This window comes from Aulostomus chinensis, chromosome 3 (genome assembly GCF_037954235.1).
Source record: "Aulostomus chinensis isolate RoL2024-O1b breed Wild chromosome 3, RoL_Achi_v1.0, whole genome shotgun sequence".
Lineage (NCBI taxonomy): Eukaryota > Metazoa > Chordata > Actinopteri > Syngnathiformes > Aulostomidae > Aulostomus > Aulostomus chinensis.
The window spans coordinates 9,286,097-9,309,938 of record NC_141322.1 but is presented as its reverse complement, the minus strand read 5'-3'; the positions used below and the strand labels follow the sequence as shown (position 1 = coordinate 9,309,938).

The 23,842-nt window shown below is 40.3% G+C and overlaps 1 protein-coding gene across 1 annotated transcript in view; it reads left to right on the top strand.

Annotated features, from left to right (window-relative positions):
- The first annotated feature begins 5,256 nt into the window (after nucleotides 1-5,256).
- The window catches only part of LOC147267572 (caM kinase-like vesicle-associated protein), a 56,309-nt gene continuing 37,723 nt past the window's right edge, over nucleotides 5,257-23,842 (top strand). Inside the window, exon 1 of the mRNA XM_086200608.1 lies at nucleotides 5,257-5,450. The gene's annotated coding sequence lies outside the window, so the exon portion shown is untranslated. The remainder of the gene's footprint in view (nucleotides 5,451-23,842) is intronic.

Below are 23,842 nucleotides of genomic sequence, written 5' to 3'. Positions count from 1 at the left end.
CTTACCCATTCACATTGTGGAAATGAAATTCTGGTGTGCGAGGACGGCTGCCCGGCTGGGATCGGTGTCCAACCCTCCAGCCTCTGTGCATCGATGATCTGCACATTGAAGGAGTGAAAACCCTTACGATGAACGTTAGCGTATTCCTCATGGGACGGCGCTTTTATGGCAACATGAGTGCAGCCAATGGCTCCGATTACATGAGAGAATGCGGCTATTGCTGCAAATTGCGCTTTAATATTGGCCTTTTCAACCGCACCAGAAGGGAATTTAATGTACCTGCGGGAGAGGCGGATGATCAGGTCCACCACCAAGGGCATGGCCCGGCTGAGGGTTGACTGGCTCACCCCGGAACGGTCCGCCATCTCCGGCTCTTGTTGTTCCAGTAGCCAAGAAGCCGAGCGTGCTCAGCACCAAAATCGGTGCTGCAGCACCAGTCACAGCTCCTCACAAATTTGCAGGAGGATGGCAGCCGGAACCGGCTCATCTGCCACTCATCTGAATTTGGTGAGGTGAGAAAGTCACAGACTTGTTTAGCAACTGCTTTCTCCAGAATTTTGGGTCGAGTCCATGTAATCTTTTCGGGCTGGGCCATGTTCCATTGCCGAGGGTCCTGGTGGCTGCCACTGATGTTCTGTCGCTGAGAGTCCTTCTCCAGCACCACTGATGTTCTGTCACTGAAAGTTCTGGTGGGCACCACTCCTTCTCCAGCACTGAGGGTCCTGGCGGGCACCACTGATGTTCTATCGCTGAGGATCCTGGTGGGCGCCACTCATTCTCCCGCACCGAGGGTCCTGCTGTGCACCACTGATGTTCTGGTGGGCACCGCTCCTGTCCCTGCACCAAGGATGCTTGTGGGCACCGCTCCTGTCCCTGTGCCAAGGGTCCTGGCTGGCATCATTGATGTTCCGTTGCCGAGGGTCCTGGCGGGCTCCATCCCCCAGGCACTCTGTGCTCTTCTGCTCAGCCACCGGGCTGTCTTCCTGTTTCACATTTTCTTGTCTAGTTTGTTTTAACCCAAAAGTGTCATTTAAGGAGGAAGTGAAAAGGAGTACAGGAGCACTGTTGGGGATTTTGTGGACTGGAGCAAGATACCTTGGAATGCAGATAGCCGGACTGGAGGAGCCACATGGAGTCAGTGTACAAGAAGGGTAAGAGCTGACTGTTTTAAGCAGTCTGAGGTCATTTGTCTATGTCTCAACCTCTAGTATGCAGCATTAACTGGATGGTGGTGGCCAGTATTCTGTTCTTTGCAGTGACATGCTGAGCAGAGGGTGTCCACTTGGCATTCAAAAACAGAGTAAAAAATTCTTTAAAATGCTGGCTGTATCATTGGGACTGATCATGATATTGTTCTGTGGGGGCTTAATGGAGAATGCTCTCTTAGCTGAGCTCTATCAGGACAAACCCCTCACACCCACTTCATGCCCTGGAGGTGACTGAACAGTGCACCCTCAGTTAAAGGCTGATTCCACCAAGGTACAAGACTGATTGTGACACTGGTTATCATTAGACTGGATACTGTACACTAATCATAATTACTCTATTTACAGTACAGACCTACTGCTCAATATTGTTCCTAAGTCAAATTTTAATGCTTTTATGGATAGATTGAGTTAAACAATGGCTGCTGTGCTGTGTATGGTGTCTTGCCGTAGACTGTGAATGTAGCTACCTTCTTGGTACACAGATATTCTCATTATATGATAAACTCATGTGACTCTTTTTATGCATACACTGGTCTGGAAAAAATCAAAACTCTTCCTGTCCCCAAATCTTTGCCTGTGCTTAGAAGTTTTACATTCATTTGCTGAATGAATATGTGTACACACAGAGAAACCTCTGGATTTTCATAATTATTTCCATCAACATGAAGGAAATGTGATCACCAGCATGTGCAGTTTATCAGAATTTCTAAAAGATAATAGATTGGGTCTCACAATAGAAGTATCACACCCTTGGGCTTAAACGCTATAGACAGTAGCCATATTTATTTGATCATTCTACTTTGGTACTTCTAATTAGCCACACACAAAAAAAACATTGGAGGATTCATACCATCTGCACATTTATTGCAGGGACAGGGTGAATGACATTTCAACAGGTGTCTTCCATCAAAACACCATCCAGCAAACTGAGTCTCCATTCAGCAGCCACAAACATGGGTCTCCTACTGCACTTCACACAGGTCTACTGCATTGTCGTCACCACAAACACTGGTCTCCTGTACTGCATTTACCACAAATCTAGTCTCCTGCACTGCCGTTGCCAATGTACCTATTCACTGCTCCCTCCATTTCAGGTGAAGGATTTCAATTTCCTTTAATTGAGGTCATGGGACTTTTCTTTAATCACAAATGCTATGGCCAATTGATGGCATTAGTCAGTAATGAATATAGGCCTTTTTACCACTTGTAGTCAAGACCTATTTGCTTGTTCCATTAGGGAGTGCAGACTGTTTTCACAGTAGCATTTTGACATGAAATAGAAGCTGAACACAGGTGCCACAAAATTTATGATGAAGGTGGTGGTCTATTTAGGTATAGAGTTAAAGTCATTAGCAACTTCAGTGATGATGACACATTCTGTAGTGTTCTATGGACCCCTACCAAATCTTGTTAAGCCACATCATGTTCAACTGCTGGTTATTGGGGTGGTGTCCAGCAGACAATGTGGGCTTAGTAGATAATTGGACAACTTTCTGGGGGAGACCTGGTCTGATTTTGAGAGATGGCATTCATCCCACTTTGGATGGAGCTGCTTTCACTTTCAGATATATTGCCGAATCTATTATAAATACAATATCCTGATAACCCAGAGTCGAGACCAGGAGGGAGTACTGCAGTCTTACACACTAAAATCTCACAGAGACTGTGTCTGTCCCTTGACCACGTTAGTAAATTAATTAAAAAACAAATACAAGAGGACTTAATTGGAAAAAACAATAAAAATTAGCACCAAAGAAAAATTCAATCAAAAGAATCTCATAATTAGATATGGGCTGTTAAACACATCTCTGTCATCAAAAGCTGTATTAGTTAATCACTATCACACTTATTTCTTCTGCCTTACTGAAAACTGTCTGTGTAAAGATACTGCAAATATGTTAACCAAAATCAGTCAACTCCATGTTAATGCTCAAATTTCCCAAAGCCACTCACTGTCATTACAACACCCTTGACCTGGTCCTCATATATGGAGTTGAAATTGTCCTCTTGCCATCGGCTGACACTTTGTTGTCTTTAAACTCGGAAACCTCTGGCCAAGACATGTACCATGACTGCCTTTCTTCCACTGACCTTCATAAACTAAATACGACAATTTCTTCTAAACCATCAACCTTCTCCTCTCTCCTAGATCTGATCCCAATTAAGTGGCTTAAAGAGACTTAACGCCTACTTAGTGCCTTTTCTCAATATGATAAATCTTTTGCTGGTATCTGGTCACATTTCACCGTCCTGTAAAATAGCAGTAATTAAAAATATTCCCTAAAAAGACTCCAAAACACATTAGAAACACCTTTTCTTAATGAGATAGCTAAATTGGATGGCTTTACCTTGGCCTAAAGCATGACCTCAGCCTCTAGCACTACCATAAGGAATCTGGACATTATCTTTGACTTGACTTTGAACTCCCACATGAAACAAATCTCCAGCACAAAACATGGCTGCGCATATACTGACAAGAACCAGCAGAAGAGACCATACCTCCTCATTGGCTTCTCTGCTTTCTGTCCCTGTCAAATCCAGAATAGAATTCAATTTTTTCCTCTAACATACAAAGTCCTCAATGGTCAGGAACCTTCGTATCTGAAAGACTTTATAGTAGCCTATTATCAAACTAGAATCCTATGCACCCAGGATGCAAGGTTACTTGTGTTTCCAAGAGTTTCCAAAAATAGATTGGGAGCCAGAGCCTTTAGGTGTCACCATGTTGTAGTTTTGGTTTGGGATGCTGACCATCTCTACATTTAAGGGCAGGCATAAATTTTCCCTTTTTCATAAGGCTTACAGTAAGGGCTTTGCTTGGGCTAACCCTTAGTTATGCTGCTATAGGCCTATATCCCATGATGCACTGAACCTCTCTCTCCTGCTGTACTCATTCATACCCCTATTTGTATTTTGCATGTTACTAACTTGACGTCTTCCCCAGAGTTTTTGTGCTTTCTCACTTCCCAGGTCCCTGATTGATGCTGGTGCTGGATGAGTTTGCAGACATGCTGAGGCTCAGGCTGTCAACCTTAGTATCATATCAGCATTTTACAGTACTAACATTAACATCAGCATTAGTATTTGTGTTATGCTGGAGTTTGTAGCTGAGGTAGAAGTTATTTTGTTATTTTATGATTATGATTATTATTCTATTATCATTATTACTATTATCATTTTTGCTGCTATTGTTGGTATTCCCTATCCATCTTTGTCACAACCCTCGTTTTCTTACTCTCTTTCCCCCCAACCGGTCAAAGCATATGGCTGTTCCCATTGAATCTGGGTTTGCTCAATGTCCCTGCCTGTGAAAAGGAAGGTTTTTGTCAGCACTGTCACAAGATGTGTTTGATCATGGAGATTTGTTGGGTTTTAATTAAGTGTAGGAGTGTGTGATAGACCTGCTCTATCTGTACAGTGTCATGATTTGCCTCAATACAAATAAAATTGACCAAACATTTTCATTTCATTGCTGAATCGCTGCAGTGACAAAGACGGTATATTTTCTGTTCCAAAGACTAAAGGTTCAGTTATGAGTAGTCATTGCTTGGATTTGTGACAATGATAATTACAAAGATATTTGTTATCTCTTTTGATTTCCATCTTTTAAATGTGATTCTGACCTATACTGTAGGTGCTATGAAATGGATTTGACTTGCTCTTGTAGCAGAAGGTTTTGATAAACTTATTCACATATTTATGATAAAACATGCATTGCAGCATAAGGGAGACATCTCTTTGATTTTTCTGGTTTCAGGTTTATCTTCCATACAATTAAAAAATTTCCAATGTCTCAATTTGATCATGAAAGTGCTTACAGCTTTGTCTTCCTTGAAAAAGTCTGATTTCAAACATCTATGTGCATCTTAAAGATAGCTGTGTGATCTACTACATAACATCCTGATTCAGTTAACTCTAAAAATACATCGTATTCATTGTTGTTGGTAAGTAAAGTAACTGCAGCTCTGTCTCTGTGCGCTGTCCTATCCGCTGTGCGCTCTGGACCCCCCTCCCTTTGCTCTTCAATTCTCCCTCTCCGCATCTCCGCGAGCTTGACGCGCGCTGGTTTCGCAGATGGTTCATTCAGTACAATAATCTGTGGGAACGCAAGAAGTAGATTTTAGAAAGTACTCTATTTCTTGAACTTAACAAGTAAATTTAGTACTTACTTGGGAGGGCTCTCAGAGGAAAAACTTTGACTGTCGCTGGATTTTACGTTCGGGGACGTAATTTGGTGCCAAGGTAAGTTGAATTACCAGTCAGGTTTGTGAATAAAAAAACTAAGCGGGATGTCAAAGAAACGTACCAGCGGCGATGGTTTCTTCCATTCATCGATGTGCATTATGAGCATATTCATAACCGAAAACGAATGTGTTTCTTACGTAATGTGTAGATTGTAAAGACAATGAACCCCGGCTTCAAAATTAAACAAAAGCTTTACGCATGTAGCCTGAAAGAATGATGAACAATTATAGTTTATAAGTTTTGTCATAGATTTTAACCTTATTGTAACAAAACAAAAAAAAAACTGTATAGGGTTCACATAAATGCTTTAGTGAATACAAGTCATTTATTGTGGGCTGTTTTAGCCTGTGTGTATTTGAATAGTGAATGAGCAGAAGAACACATATTACTTCATCATCATGATCATGAATCCTGTTGTAGGCATCTTGTAGGCATCTTTTAGTTTATTCCAGCAGTTCCAGTCTCCAATTACTGTCTACATTTATGCCTGGTCCTGCTGACGCCGCAATTGTGTGTGGATGGTGATGGCACAACGTTCAGGCATTTAAATAGTTGTCATTTGCAGTGATTTGGGTGATACAAATCTCAAGATAAAACATTATGACAGAAAGTCTATGTCAAAGGTTAAGTGAGGTCCTCTGTCACTGGGTTAATTTCCTTAGAAATGTTGGGGGCTAAAGGTGCCTTTGCAAAGGTCAATTTCAGGCATCATTGCTCAACAGTGGATTGTGATGGCACTGATGTATAGTTATAGCTTCAGAATCATTAAGTTGTATAGTGTAGCTAGACAAAATACTTCCACTCTATCTCCATGGGGATATCATCAATGTAACACATGCCTTAGCCCTCAACCCTAAAAAATAAGTATAAACTCTTCTCTTGGCTCCACAAGGACTCCACACATGTAGTTGGTGCCTGGATTACTTACGAGGACACACACACACGCACACACAGATTGGAGCATTTTCGCAATAGGTTAATGCCATCCATTTGTGTGTGATGCCCTTAAGGCCCTCCAAAGTGAGAGAAGTGCTCTTGATCACCAGGTTGTTTCGATTTTTTAGTCCCATCAGAGGTCCAGTGGACCCCACGTTGGCTATTGCAGTAGCATCTACAAAAGAGCAACAACTCACCACACAGCCTGTCAATATCAATACAATTAGATCTCCTGGGGGAGATCCTTGAAATCTGCATTGCATCCACTCTTTATTCTGTGTAAACTGCTGGCATAATTGATGAATGTGAAAATTACGTCTTTGAACATTTGACAGCTGATTAAACTGTGAATTCTGTGAGATATGTAGGTTAACAACAATGCTTTAAATTAATACAATAAATCACATGATAAATTAATAATCATATCTATGATTAATGTGCCACAGCAAACTCCTGCCTGTTTCTTAATACTACTTTCTACATATTGATTATGTCTCTGTTAGCAACACAAATTTGAACTTAAATGTGATCAATCTCCTCCCAGTATGCTTTGTCTCAAAGATATTGTACATATATTTTTCCTACTTCTTGCGTGTGGCTTTGTTTGTGCTGATTACAAATTTTATGGGACCTTGGAGAGTCCTCAGCCACTAAGGCTCCTGACCAAAAGGCAAACAACCCCTCCTAAACAAAAGGACTACCATCATTATGCAAGTCCTGAGACAGGCTGAGCTGAGTACTTTGCATGGATGAAAACATACACTTCATCAGTAAATTGGAAAGAAGTGGAGGGCCCAAGAATATATATAATCAACAGAGATATCCTTGGTTCTCACAAGTCGAGAATTTTTATAGAAGTTCTCTTGTTACTAGATCCTTCAGTTTGTTTCAGCAGATTTTAGGTGTGGCTGAGGGTGGGATGGAGAGTGAAAACCATATGTAGACAGCCGTTCACATGAATTGTCACCAGCAGGAGACAGAGACATTGTTGGAGAGCCAGAGACACTCCCAGTGTGGTCACCAGGACTGTGAGAAAATAAGAGTAGCAGATGTTTGAGTACAAGGACAAGTGAGTTTAATGGTGTAAGTCAAAGATAATATCTCACCAATGTGGAAGGGTTAGATCTACAGTAATAAGTCAGTAGTGGTTGTTTTTATGAGCTCTGTAGTGTATGTGTAGACTGTGAGTGGAGTCTTTGAAAAAACACTCAAAATTGGATAGTCCGCCACTATACTGTAGATGCTGAGTATTGTACTGACTTTATATAATGCTTGTGTGAGCTGTGGTTCATAATTACATGTTTTCCATGTATAAATTAGACATTATTGCCTTATTCACTAAACACTCTGCATCATTATAAATATCAAATTTTGCAATATGATACATTCCTGCTTATCACTTTAAATGTGACAAATATGGCATTTTTATATTTAGGGCACAAACATCTTTACACAGATGTTTTTATATTTCAAACTACATTTTGTAAACCAGAAATCATGGAGATGTTCAGGTATGCGTATATATCCTCAATAAGCTGGTTCAATATAAAATATTTTACTTTGCCGGTGTGACTCGTGCCATGCCATTGCTGTACACCTGTCAAACCCAAGGCAAGCAGCCAAGTAAAAATAAACGACAACAGGAGGTTTGAGATTAACTGCAGCTGCACATTTATATTTTTTTCTGGAGCACTGCTCACTCCATTTATTGTGGATCAATACAATGCTGTGTGAATGTGACTAACATGAGGCTTCTACCAGTGAATTCCTCCTGCAGCGATACCTACAGCCATCGCTGAGCATTCGTGCTACCATGCATCTTACATTAAGCTCCACATGACTGCAGGCAGCATCCATGCATTAACTGCTTATACATGCAATGTATGTTTGAGCATTAGTTTCTACAGGTTACCCATTAATCATTATGTGGCAGTAAGCTTCCCCAGTGCTCCAAACAGTCCAGCAGTAGGGGCACAATTTATTGTCATTCAGCTATGTGTTCAAATATATTCTCAAACAGGAATTTTGACTATTTTTTTTTCTATTTTGTGCCGACAAGAAGACATATACTGCCAAAGAAGATAAGCAGGCTCATCTCTCAGACAATATATAAAATCACCTTGATCTCTCAACTCCATATTATATATCAGCACCACAAAAAATAAATAAATAAAAACAGCAAGGCTATTTGGTGTGGTGAGCATATTCATTTTGTGGTTAAACATCGTTATTGTTGTGGTGATGAAGAGTACCACAAACATTTGATTATCAGAGAGAAACAAGCATTTATATCCTATTTTGCACCTATGTATCCCATATTTCACTTTGATTGATTCACTTAAAATGTAAACTTTATAAGTGGATCATTTTATCCTCTCCAAAGTTGCAATTGCTCGCATTTGTCTGTTACCACTTTTTTTCTCAGGAGGGGCCGCTGTTACGTTAATATCCACAGCTCTACTTGGATATCTCAGGGGCTCATCAGCAAATCTTAAGTGTCACTGTTTATCAAACTCCTACTGTAAGTGCTTTGTCTGAGACAACTGGACTTTTCTTGAAAACCTTTGATAACTTAATTTGAAAATGTTTTCTAGAAAACTGAAGCAGGTCATTACCTATGACGTGGCACTCAAGACATAGATGATGGTGAATATTCATTGACTGTTGAGCATAGTAGAGATCCGCACCTGTACTCGTGCAACATATTCTCATGAAACATTGGTATGATGTTTGTCTCAAGTGAAATGTCACACATTCATTTCATTTTCAGTGGAAAATGCTATGATATTGAGATTATATTTTGGGCACAAATATGATATTTTGCATTAATATACAAAAAGATAAATAAAAACATTAGAAAAATTCCAAATGTCTTGGTCTTGCCTCTCAATGAGAAGGGTTATAACAGCTGTAACGCGATACCTAGTTTTATATAAGTACACGAGTGAATGAAGTCATTCTCTTCACCTAGTGGTAGCAGTATAATTAGAATAATACTGGAGGCCCTCCAGTATGCTCCATCATGTTGTATTGGAATGAGGCAGCAGCTGATACCAACCACCTTACATTAGAAACTCTGTGATATTGTGAGTATACAGTAGATGAGTTGGAATGTAACTCTGTTGATAACAGAAGTAATCAATAGAGTTACATTCCAACTCTGTTGATAACTGAAGTAATCATTTTTATTTCTATCTTAGAATAAAAATAGAAACCCTAACTCACAAAAACACTGCCCCCTACAGACTTAGGGTGGGAGATATGAAGCGCAAGATTCAGGAGATTAAAAAAAAGATCATAAATTGAGGTGATTTCAAATAAAATGGTTCTAGTCCTATTGTGGTCAATATCATTTAACCAGTGTATGCAAAAGTTGCACATAAAATATGTATAAGTACAATCTTTCTGGCCAAATATCAAAATCCACTTTTACAGATCAGGATTTGATGACATGTTCAAGTTCAGAAAAAAGGGTCACTCTTTTGCCATTATGGCTAATATCATTTAATGCAGTATCAATGCAGTATTATGCCATGGAGTGTTGTTGATGGAGGTATTGCATCACTCTAGAGTGTGATGTCAGTGTAAAGGCCTGCTAGGACAGGGCTGCGTTGCATTGATCACACTCAGATCTTTGTGTGTTCACCACCTTCTCCATTATTTTCTAGGATCAAGCTACTGACAGAAACTCATTATGAGTTGTATGGTAGAGGACAATTGTCAACAATAGTTAATTTTAATGACATACCAGTGTCTAGTAACGAGTGAGACTTTCAGTGTTAGCCTTGCTTATTGTCAGTGAAACAGAAGGTGTTCCCTGCCTGAAAAGGTTATTTCAAGCAGCATGCCGTTTCAAAGAACCACCACAAATAGTATATACATCCATTCATCCATCCATTTACTACCGCTTATCCTGTTAAGGGTAGCGGGGGGGGGGGGGGGCTGGAGCCTATCCCATCCTGGACAGTCCGGCAGTCTATCGCAGGGCCAACTTATATAGACAACCATTCACACTCAGAGCACCTACGGTCAATTTAGAGTATCCAATTAGCCTAGTCCCCAATTGCATGTCTTTGGACTGTGGGAGTAGAAGCCAGAGTACCCGGAGAGAACCCACACAGGCACAGGGAGAACATGCAAACTCCACACAGAACGATGACATGTATGAGCTGGGGCTCGAACCCGGAACCTTCTTGCTGTGAGGCGACAGTGCTAACGACTGCACCACTGTGCCTCATAATAGAATAGTTGCAGGAGAATTTTAAATGGAAGAGACTGATCTTTCACCTCAGCTTTCATTTGTGTGGTCACTGTAGATATTTGTGTCGTTTATGCAAAGGCATGTGCTCTTGACCTTGCATATCCATGGAGCATCAGAGGCAATGGACCACCAATGAAGACACTTTGTCCTCTGTTTTGTTCACAGTCCCAATAGTTGTAGATTAGATGAATGTCATGAGGGCTGTAATGAATGAAAGATATCATTAATCATTTATCATGTTTCCTGATTTGTCCCGCAGAAATAGATGTTTACGAGTGTAAGGAAATCTGTGATGTGCATTAACATCTATTTTATTCAGCAGAATGCTTTAGCGACATTGCTAAAAATGTTACAAACCAGATTTAGTGCAAACGAGCAAACATAACAGGGTCTTCGTCTCGGAGTACCTCCGGGCTCAGGCCCTAAAATATACAAGCATTTTCTCTGCAGAGGAGAATCAAAAGGCTTCCCTACTCTGATGATTTTTCTGTTTCACATGAGCTATTTTGTTGGATTTTACACCAATTCTAATATTGTTTCCTCCACAGGATGTGATGGTAAAGGACAGGGGAAATCTATTTTCATTAAAGTTGCATGGCTACAATCGATAGTGGTACATTTTGCTCTGGTAGTTGGTTACTGTGGTGATTCAAGTACAGGTGTGTTGACCGTAAAATCAGGACTTAATGGAAGTGACGTCTGTGTGCACTGTTCATATGCACCTGGTAGAGCAGCAGGTTGGAGCTTGAGTGAGTTTCATTTTCTGAGCACCGTGCGTCTTTGTGCTGGATTTTTGCTCGAGCAGCAAATGAATGAAAATGAATCAGATAATAACATGTTAAAGTCGATTTATTCATCCATAGATTATTATTAAAATCCATCCATTTTCTTCATGGGGGGGATGGACCCTATCCCAGCAGCCTCTGGGTGTGAGGCAGGGTACACCCTGGACGGGTTGCCAGTCCATCACAGGGCCGACGCATATAGACAGACAAGCTTTCACTCTCACAGTCACACCTGTGGGACTCTGGGAAGAAGCCGGAGTATCCGGAGAGAACCCACACAGGCACAGGGAAAACATGCAAACTCCACACAGAAAGACCCTGTGCTCAAGGCAGGGCTCAAACCCAGAACCTTCTTACTGCGAGGCGACAGTGCTAACCACTGCACCACTGTGCCAACTATTATTTATTAAAATGCTAATTGCAATTTAAATTGCAAACAAGGAGCACTTATAGGCTTTCAGTGCAACATTGAGGTGGATGACATAGATTTAAAACATTTTCACATTCTCAGTGTTTCCTTGTGAACACTACAAAACAAAACAAAACAATCAACTGAGTATTGTGTTTTTCTCTGTATTCATTTGATCATTTTGTGCTTTTTTTTCTAAATGCTGCACAAAGGTTTTCCAGTGGACTGGATTAATTCTTCTAAACAGATGCGGCATTTTCACAATGAAAGAGATCTACTTTCAAAATCTTTGTCAGCAGATTAAATGAGGCGGGAAAGTGCACAGAGGGAACAGGTGGTGGGCATGAATGAAGAGAGCAGTGCTCGAATACAGAAATTATTCAAAACGACTGCTTTGGTGATGTTTCGTTTCCTCTCCCTGCTTAAAGACATAAACAGAATGAATGTAAAGAAAATTATTCATGTCCTAAATTTAGCAATATGCAGCAGAGAGTACGCACCCTCCTCTAGCTTTTCTCTGAATTGTGCAGGAATAGTAATGTACTATGATGCCACACTGAAGGACTTTGTAACCATGGCAACAAACAACAGGCACAGAGAATGGTCATATTAATCAGTGAAGTGTGAGAAGAAACACGTCAGTATTTTGCATCAACCAAAATGGGTAAGTTGTTTACATAACAAAACAGTCGATCAAAATTGCAAAGTTGTTTTTTTTTTGTTTACATCAGATATTAAAATTACATAAACATGTACACCAGCTTTTACTTGACAACCAGAGCTGGACATGTTGAAATTTAAGTATAAATCCATACTCATTGGTTGAATTTGCCCAGAGCTGAAATAATTCTTCAGGACAAAGCTTGCTGGATGTGGATACCTCCATTACTGACAAGAATTCACACCTCAGTCATTCATCTCGCCACTTCCCACCACACTGACCCCCCCCCCCCCCCCGTCACATGTACTGAGATAACTGGCTTCTTGCCACTCCTCCCTGCTTGCTCTTCCTGCAAGTTAAATGATCTCTCTCTCTCTCTCTCTCTCTCTCTCTCTCTATCTCTCTCTATCTCTGTCTCTGTCTCTTGACGAACACAGCAAGCAGATTCACTGTATGACTGCCTACTGCCTAGACAATGCAAGAAAACAGAGGAGGTATATTTAGGTACAGACTGCTACTATTGACTTGAGAAAGGGCTCTGAGAGATGCTTTTTTTTCTTTCCTGTGGGAGGACAAGAAACATGAATCCAGCGTTGGTGTGGATAGTAGATTTTTATAGTGCAGACGGCCTTCTCATCCAGCCACATTAAGTTCAGTGAGAAAGGCCAAACAAGCATCACAGGACCAGCCCCATCGGTTTCAAGTGTTTGTGCTCCAATTTTCTCAGTTCTCCCTGTGGCTCGTTTGCTTGGAATGAGTCAGTCACTTAAATTTGGCTTCATTGTTCTTGCTCAATTACATTCCTTTTTACACATGAACAATGAGGATAAGACAGATCAACAAATTACAAAAAAACCCAGATATGATGCTAATGTATAAGAACATCCCACTCATGAGTCATTTTGAAGTAAAAGATGTACAACACAAGCTTTATAACATCACTTTTCAAGTGTCTTCCAAATAAAAAGGAAATAAAATAAAATTTAAAAACTATGTAACTGTTAAATCATATATAGAAAGTAGAAATGCCTGGATGTATTGTGTATCTGTATGAGCTATATTTTCCTTAGTTACTGCCATCAATTTACAGGCAAATAAGATGGCATTTACAGAATAAAAGGAGAAAATTGTCCATCCATCCATCATCATCTTCCGCTTATTCCTTACTAGTAAGGGTCACGGGGGGGCTGGAGCCTATCCCAGCATCTATGGGTGAGAGGCGGGGTACATCCTGGACAGGTCGCCAGTCCATCACAGGGCCAACATACAGAGACGAACAACCATTCACACTCACATTCACACCAAAGGTCAATTTAGAGTATCAATCAGCCTAGTCCCCTCTTGATGTCTTTGGACTGTGGGAGGAAGCCGGAGTACCAGAGAGAACCCACACAGGCACGGGGAGAACATGCAGACTCCACACAGAAAGATCCCGTGCCCGAGCCGGGACACCTTCTTGCTGTGAGGCCACAGTGCTAACCACTGCACCACCGTGCAGCCCGAGAAAATTGTTATTGGCCAAATTATTTTTCTAAATATAAATATCGATATTGACCGGCGAAATCATTAAAGTACTACTAAGAACAAAATAATAATAATCATCATCATCATCATCATCATCAAAATATCACTACATTGAGAAGGACCAGGGCTAAACCACCCCCCAAGTTCAGTATCTGTGTATATGTGGAAAACTATTACTGGTAACTGTGGTTGCCACAGAAAAGATGGGACCGTATTTATTTCCTGTGATTTCAAGGTATGGTAATCTGTGAATAATACCATTAATCACTGGGGAATTTTACCGTGATCATAACGATAACTGGTAACCATTACATCCCCACTTGTTATAAGTAAAATAATCATGTAGTACTCAAAGTAAATGCAGAAATTAAGATTTCTTGAAATAAGATGACTTTGTCGAAAAAAAAAATCCCATCTGTCTTTCTAAGAGCAGGCCACTACACTGACATGGCAATGGCATTCTCTGGCTCTCTATTTATATTTTATTTTGACTGTTGTTTTAATTTGTTTCCCATAATCACAAGTATGCCTATACCACGCTGAAATATTTATAAAGTCTGAGGATTCTGATAACATTCCAACAACCAGCATGTGCATCCTGGTGTAACTTTATACTGGCAAATGATATCACACTTAATGGAGGAAGACTCATCTTTTCAAACATAAACTAGAAAATGAAAGCTCTGCCCTCCACTTCATGGAATCTACAAGCCACATCATCCATCCATCTATCTATCCATTTTCTTATCCTGTTAAGGGTCGCAGGGAGACTCAAGCCTATTCCAGTAGCCTTCGGGCGATAGGTACACCCTGGAAGGGTCACCAGTAGCCACATCATCCTTCAGGAAATAACAGACCAAGCACCCTTGGAGGGAAAGGGGATTCAGAAGTTAGCAAGGTGTTACAGAATTTGGAGACAAGGTAGGAGGCTGTCACTACTGTCAATAATGCTGTGTGGTCAAAATGATCTGACCCTCTGCACATAGCAAAACTATTGTCAAAGAACTTTCTTCTGTTTGACAGAGACATGTTAGCAGGGGACATAACCAATGTTTTTTTGTGACAGATTTAACAAAATACTGTACATTCTAACATGGACACTAAGGAAACAAAGGGGCATGTTCTGCATTGTGGTAAATAACAAATGGGCCACCAACTTCACTGTCTGCCACAAGAAACTGAGTGCAGCAGACACCATGCGATCATGACAATGTCTTTTAGACCCCAAACAACCTACTGAGAGAGTTTTTAAAGAGATTACACATGCCTGGGCTCGACAATGCATTTACAGCAGAATGTATAGCCGACTGTTACAACAACACTGTAGACCTGAGCAGCTTGCATTTATGCTTGGGAGTTTTCATAGATGTGATGTCCACATTGCTTCCAAACTCCGAACTGTACATCTCACCACACACTAGACTTGACAGTCATTCCAACCATAATTGAATTTAGCCGCTTCCAAAACACAGACATAAATTAAAAACTGAAAACATATAAACACAAACCATACAAGTATGTCATAGTGACTGTGTTGAAGCATTAAGGGACTGCATGGAGATCACTGATTGGGAAATATTTTTCCAAAGGGGACCTAAACTGCAGACACAATGGCCCTCATTTATCAAGTGAGCGTACACACCAGTGCAAATATGCGTGAAAAAAATCAGCGTACAACAGGACTTGTGAGATTTTCAAAACATGCGTATCACACCAATCCCAGCGTAAGAACAAGCGGCTGTTGATAAATTTGGCAGCTGAAATTTATCTTCATAATCATATCATGCCCTCTATAAATGCATAGTTTGGAAGCCGCAACTTTAAGTTTTGCGTTCCCCCTGGCCACTGGGCTACCATATTCAGAATTATAATTCTAGAATCGCTGATTACTTGAACATTAACTTAGTGGTAACTTTTGCTATTGGGTTAGGGTTAGAATGGAATGCTGGGTTTCTCTCCTTAATTGGGATTCTAGGTTGAGGCATAACTCCAGGAGGAGATGCCTAGGAAGACAAATATGACTCATGAGCCACTCATCATTCTCCCGGAATAAATCTTGGCGGTCCTGAAAAACTCTCTCTTGCCTGTTGCGCATGTTAACGTCCCTAACAGAGCCAGATCTGCCATCGCTGAGCCTTAACATCTCACAGCCAAAGACGTCATTTAAATAGGCGACTGACTAAAGTTTCATCCATCATGTCACAGATCTGTTAATATAATAATTGCTTTCAATTACGGGATTGTTTGTCGTCCTATGCCTAGTTAAAGCAGCATTCCATGCACCAATTCAATTGAAAGAGTAATCAGATACACAATTATATATTAAAAAAAATATCTTTTAATAAATAGGCAACATATTTACCGTAAGGATTTGTGATGACCCACACATGTTCATCTGTGACACGACATCTGCTGTTGAAACAGCTCTTTGACTCCTGTCCGTGAACCACAAGTCACCTCACGTCTAATCTAAATTTGCATACACAAACTCAGATCTGTCACAAGATTTCATTGCAGAATATGCTCACGCTCAAATTGATAAATGCCACAGCTTGCATAGAAATGAGCGTACGCGTGTTTTACAGTTGTTTTTGGTCAATGCTCATTTGAGAAATGAGGGGCAATATACTCCTATTTGCAACAGTAAAGGTCAAACTGTGTCCTACCAGGAAACCTTGGGTCACCAACAATGGGAAACCCAGCCTTTACAACAAGAAAACATCTTTCTTACAGGGAGACATACACAGTCAGTGAGTTAAATTGTGAGTTGAGAGAGAAGACTGGTAAGGCTTAAGTTCACTACAAAAACAATAAGATTTCTGGCAATGCAAAGGAGGCATGGCAAGGGCTAACACCAAAATGGACAGAACCCAGAAACCAGTCCAGGTCTAACGCCGAGAACCTGCCACCTTTGCAGAGCAGCTGAGCCCCCCCAAACTGTGCTGCATTAACCATCACAAACCCTTTGGCCCAGATGAGCTGAGTGCCATGGTGCTTAGGGAATGCTCTGCTCAGTTGGGGAATGTCATCACTCAGCTGTAGGAGTCCACTATCAAGTGGACTCCTACAGCTGAGGATCATCCTGTCATCATCATGTCCTTTATCTCCTCTTCCAGGGAGATAAAGGACTGCAGACTGTTGGCACTAATCACTTAAATGTATAAAAATGTAATTTCATAATCGTGTTGTACAGACACAAAGGAGGACTGACTTGGATTTCAGGATTGGACTGTAAGCAGTTGGACCACAATCTCTTTCCCTTTTAGAAGGAGAAACATAATCACACTGTGAGAGTGAAACATGCATGAATGCCTGCAACAATTAAAGCTTTGGCTTAAATGCAAACTAGATGACGTTTCATTTGGCTGCTTGAGGTTTGCATGTGTAAAGCAGGAAATATAGCCAGCGTGGGGATCAGGATTGTTTGGCTCTGCTGATGAGCAGGTGGGCTGTACTGGTGGGCAGGCAGTGCTGTGATTCCACTGGGACTATGAAGGCCATATGTAGGACAGCTCACTGGTCTGTTGTGACAGCGGGCTGCAGTATATGCAGTCACCCTGGAGCATCTCACTCGCATGCAAAGTTCTCACTAAACCAAGAGTACATCGTCTCTTGTAGATAGAGGTGGTTCTGCATTGTGATTTCACTTATGTCATGTGACTGCTGTGTAACCATTGAGACAAGGCTGAAATGCCACTTGTTCAAACTTATCGTGATGCAATCATGATGCCATCATTTACCTGCTCACGGATAAAAGCACATCTGCTTCACTTGGCGATTAGAAACAAGCTGGCGTCACTTGCCAAGAATCCACAAGCAAGTATATTTTCATGAACATGCTGTCTGACTGTAGAATGACTTACTGTATGTTACAAATAACAACACAGGATGTTTTCTTACAATGCACAGAGAAAAGCAGCATGCACCAACCTCCAATGAATGAGTAATATAATATTGCACATTTTTTTCAAAACATTTACTGGACCTCCAGTAGTTTTTTTTTTTTTAATTTTAAAAATAGACACCTGCTCGCAATGCACACATTTGAAATAATCAGTGTATTAATGTTTGAAACATCCTGGACATTGCTTTGCACACATAGACTCCAAGATTGATGGACCATATCTTGTCATGATTAAAAGTAGAACAGCTAATGTGTCACTTTTGACCAGTGACAAACTAAACCCAACGTGTTGTTTAGGTATTTGATGAGAAGGATGATTCTCATAAGTATACAAACAGGAGAATAACAAATTATATTTCAATGTGTCTATAGGCCATCACTTGCAGTTGTATGTGTGTGTGTGTGTGTGTGTGTGTGTGTTGTCAGATCAAGCTACTGAAATTTATTATAAATTAACAATAGACACAATCTACCTACCTTACACTTGGGAAGAAGATGACAGCGGATTTTTTTCAGTCTTTTCTCTGTGATTAGACCTTGTTGAATTTTGGCTATGCCAGAATGATGGAATACAAAATTTTGGTCAAGGGAGAAATATTTAATGGATGAAAATAATCCTACAAATTCTTGTGACTCCCAAGTCAAATTGCACCAATAGCAATTCACAGGTTTTACTTATTCCATGAAAAAAAATTCATCATTTATGAGATGTATGCCTAAAATATGTTATGGTGAGTAGTTATTTATTTAATTCGAGAGGTGACAAGGGATGGCTTTCATTTGCTAGACATTCAGGAGGGACTGTGGTGATTAATGTTTAATCCTACTGAGCTTCTGAATATGTTTTTTAGACCAAAACAATAAAAAAGCAAGTCTTTCTCCTTTCTACTGAGTCTGTCGCAATGCGCATGCTCACCTTGTCCTGAAAGGGAATACGGCAAAACACGTTGTTACATTCATGTTGCCTGTAATGAAAGCTTACGTACAACTCTATCACTCCCAGATGATGCATTGCTCAACTAATCTTTTTCTATTGTCAGATCAAGGCTGTAATTTGTTGGGTTTGTTTTCTGCCCTGAAAATTTTATGACATGATCAGCAACGGTTAGCTGCTAAATCAACAGATTAAAGTGACAGTTTGAATATGTTAGCCCTATATTTTGCCTCAAAGCTGTGATGTGCCTATTTTGAGCATGCCCTGTGCATTTTGCTGTAGGGCAAGTCTGAACCCAAACAATTCCAATCAACATTTTATAGAAAATTCTTGCTATGATTAATAAAGTACTGACATTCTCCCTCTGAGTTGTTGCAGCTTCAGTGCAGAGAAGTTTTGAGTCAGAGCAGGTGAGAAGGCAAAGGGCTCACACTCATGAATTAAATTTATTGTCACCGTTCTTCTTACAAAACAACAAGTAAGTAAGCAGTGTAGAGGAACAATGTGTCTGCACTGCCAACACAGCACACTACATGCTATTAAACTGTGATTTTGTTACACTGAGTCTAATGGTTTGTTTAATAAGGCAATTATGTAACATGGACGGCATGATGGTGCAGTGGTTGGCACTGTTGCCTCACAGAGAGAAGGTTCCGGGTTCGAGCCCCGGCTTGAGAATGGGATCTTTCTGTGTAGGTTCTCTCCAGGTACTCCGGCTTCCGCCCACAGTCCAAAGCCATGCAAGAGGACTAGGGTAATTGGATAATCTAAATTGACCGTAGGCGTGGCTGTGATTGTGAATGGTTGTCCCGGTGGGGTCCCCACAATGGTATAGTAGTGTTAGATTTACACTCTCCCACTGTCAGTCTCATTAATGGTCTTTCTTGAATTTACTACTCATAATTTGAATCTCAATTTCATGGTCAGCAATCAGGGACTTTCAATTAGTGTGAATTCAGCATTTAAATGGAGCCTTCTTATTAATCACTGCCTTTAGCTAATAATATTTCATGTAATGCCATTTTTATTGGGGCAATTAAAATTTCCGTCCACTAAAGCAGCATGGTGGGAAATAATGTAATAATGTATTTGGCAGAGGAAAGGCTTTGTAGATGAAGAGCTTGGCCACCTGAATAATGCCAATAAAAACAGGTTATTAAAAGAGTCAACTGACCTGCTTCAAAACAAAGGAGAAAAATACATTTCAATCTAATCATTACTTTTGACATTATAGTATTAGAAATGATGCCATTAATTTGTGGCACACTGTATTTATTGTTCATGACATATACAGTACATGCCTCAAAATAAAAAGTAACAGGTAGAAAAAGATGGCATATTTATATCATTTAGACCTGAAACTATGGGTATCTGGGCAAAAATCTGGTTGCCAATTTTAGAGACCAAGTAACTATGTGACGTCTACTATTCAAAAATAATTAATAATTAATTAATATTAGTTATAATTATATATGGCATTGAAATTCCAGGGTTGAATCCCTGTGTTTCTACGCCAATCATTAAGTTGTCCTTTGACACAGTATCTGTCAAAGTAAAATCACTGACTTTAAATATTTTTGGCTTACTACGACTCTTTGAAAGTAGGACAGTGGGTAGGCTTATTACAAATGATACCTGTTATTACTCATACCAATAAAATGCAGTCCAGTGACTTCACGTTCTTTTAAAAATAGCCCTTCAACATAAATAAAAAGTTGAGAAAGCTCACAGACGCACTGACATACCCATATACTGTATGTAAGGAACCTACAAAAAATGCAGTTTCCAACATTCCTAACATGAGGTTGTATTATTTTGACTAAAATAAATGGGAGAGAAACTCTGGTTGGCCTTTATGTAATAAATTAACAATTTCTTTATCAAAAAAGGGAGAAGGTAAGACAGAAAAAGATGCAAAGGACTGAATGGTGAGGTAGGCTAATTCACATTCAAGCCGCTTAAATATTACAACTCTCTCGGGGTGAAACAAAATAGTCAAGTCATGAAACGATACGAAATAGGAAACAGCGGTCACAATAAAAAAATACTCATGATACAAAATAAAAACGAAAGAAAATCAAAAATCAGAAATGCAAAAATCAAATATTCTTTATTTCCTTCCTTAATATGCAAACATACAAGTTATTGCTGCGTCAGTACAAAATAAAATGCTCTTTACTTTGAAAATAAAAATACTGGTTTTATATATGTATTTCACCTTTGCCTTGTCTTTTACATGGGAAGCCAAAATAAGTCCACACAACCAAATTGTCTGATGAAGAAGTGTCCACTACTTGTTCAAACTCATCTTCCTCTATTTAGAAATAATTGTTTTGCTTCTTCTTCTATCGTGTTGCTACAGTGTTCTAATGTTCTGTGTAGGTAGGAAGTAAGTGTAAGGTAAGTAGGCGAGAGGGTGAAAAATCATCAGTGTTAGTGGAGCGTGGCACTGCTTCGCATTGTTTTTTTTACATTGATTTTTATTTCATCTTTTGAATTTTATTTCATAATTTTTTTTTTATTTCATAAAATTTTGTGACGTGAAACTTCATAACATCCCTACAACTCAGCTCACATGAACTAGCAGCTGAGCATTGCCAGTCCCATCAGTAGACTCATCCACTGCTTAACTCACACAGGGTGCTTTTTGAATGGCTTCATCCAGCTGTGCTGGCACATCTTTGGATAAGATTTCACTCCTCCTCGTGACTGTTTGTGTTGACAGAGGTAGTTGCTTGGTTTTTAAGAGCAGACTTAAGACCTTCCTTTTTGATCAGGCTTATAGTTAGGGCTGCTTAGTCTGGCCCTTAGATATGCTGCTATCGGCTTAGGCTGCTGGGGGATCCCCCATGGTGCACTGGGCTTCTCTCTCCTCCTCTCTTCCCTCTCTGTCCTCCTATATGTGTCATACATAAATCATACCCATATGTATTACTAACTCATCTTCTTCTCCGGAGCCTTTGGGCTCCCCTCATCCCAGATCCCGGGTGCTGCTGGAGGAGGCTGCAGACCTGAAGAGGCTCAAGCTGCCACCCATAGCTCCACTTGCTCACGTCCCCATCTATCCATCATTCTCTTCCCTTTCTCTCTCTCTTTATCTCTGTCCCACTCTTTCCTTCTGCATATCTGTCTTCCTCCATTGTCTCTCTTTGTCTCTGCCCTGCTCTCCTGTTCTCTTTCCCCCCAACCAGTCAAAGCAGAAGGCCGTCCCCATTGAGCCTGTATCTGCTCAACGTTCCTGCCTGTTAAAAGGAAGGTTTTCGTCGCTGCTGTTGCAGGATGTGCTTGCTCATGGAGAATTGTTGGGTGTAAATTCAGTGTGGTACTAGACCTGCTCTACTTGTAAAGTGTCATGAGATAACTTTTGTTGTGATTTGGTGCTATATAAATAAAATTGACTTGACTTGACTTGGAGAGATTTGCTGTGTGTGATAACTACATACACTGATAAGCACTGCAGTGTACTGAACTAGGATTCGAGTAGAGCTGAAGACAGAGGGCTGGTAATTATTGCAGCAGTGCCAGAGCTGCCATGCTTCTCCTCCAAGCATACCATTAAGCAAGCAATTCCTTGACACAAACTACACGGCCAGAGAGACACTGTGGACACGGAGACTCTCAGTTCTTCATAATTAATTAAAATGTATACTGAGCACACAATTTAAAAACCTTTGCAAACATCTTTACTCTGAGCCTGCATCACACATGCTGCTTATTGATGCAACCATCTCTTCATTTAATTCCTATGCTGCTCTTCTCTCCTCATTATGAACCTCTCATCTCCTCTTATGGTCCTGCAAAGGGCAAAACACCAAACCAAATCTGCTGCATCACAACTTTAATTAGAGTAGTAAAAAAAGCCCCCGAGACTGTGCTCACAAACTTTTATGTCAACATTTCCAAGAAGCTATTTCCACTTAAAGAGAAATATATTAAGACAAAATTCTTGTGAGGAGCAGTGTGATGATGTTGCAGAATGTTGTTTCTTTATCCCCAGTGTGTCTGAGCTACTTCCATGAATTCACTCAATTAATACTGAATTATTACGGTTTGTAAGTTATACTTCACTGGCCTGAAACACAGTAATGCGGCACAGTGGAGCAGTGGTTAGCATTCTCACCTCACAACAAGAAGGTTTTGGGTTTGAGCCCTGGCTTGAGCACAGGATTTTTCTGTGTGGAGTTTGCGTGTTCTCCCTGTGCCTGGGTGGGTTCCCTCTGGTGCTCTGGCTTCCTCCCTCAGTCCAAAGACATGTAAATGGGGACGAGGCTAACTGGATACTCTAAATTGACCGTAGGTATGACTGTGAGTGTGAATGGTTGTCTGTCTATATATGTTGGCCCTGCGATGGACTAGCAACCAGTCCAGGTGTACCCCGTCTCTCACTCGAAATCCGCTGGGATCGGCTCCAGCCCCCCCGCAACCCTTAACAGGATAAGTGGCAGAAAATGGATGGAACACATTAATAACACTTAAGCAGCTCTATCAACTCTCATAGAAATAGGACAGTGACCTCTGAATATACACTACGCACTATAAATAATAACTTTACAATTAAAATAAATCAGTACCACATAAACACATTCAGTGATAACAGAATATTAGAATTCTGATGAAGGAAACATTGACTTCAGAGCTTTTGATGTAAATTACATAATTTTTAGCAAGTTGTACCAAAAAGTATAAGATTCAAATTTAGTTTTGGGTGATCTCCTATTCCCCTTTCTGTGTGCTACTATTCTCAAAGTCCCCCTCACTACCACAACCACCTCTGAGCTAGCTACATAGCTAAATTTAGTAACAACCTACATGCTGAAAATGACATCTTTTTAAAAATTTGAATCAGATCATCAAGCCAGGTCTATTGTTGGTTTTGTTTTTTTGGAGAATAGTTGTAAAGACATACAATGAATATGAATATATAAATAAGTTTCCCAACTAGATGAATTGTCTACTCCCAGTGTTAATCTGCAAG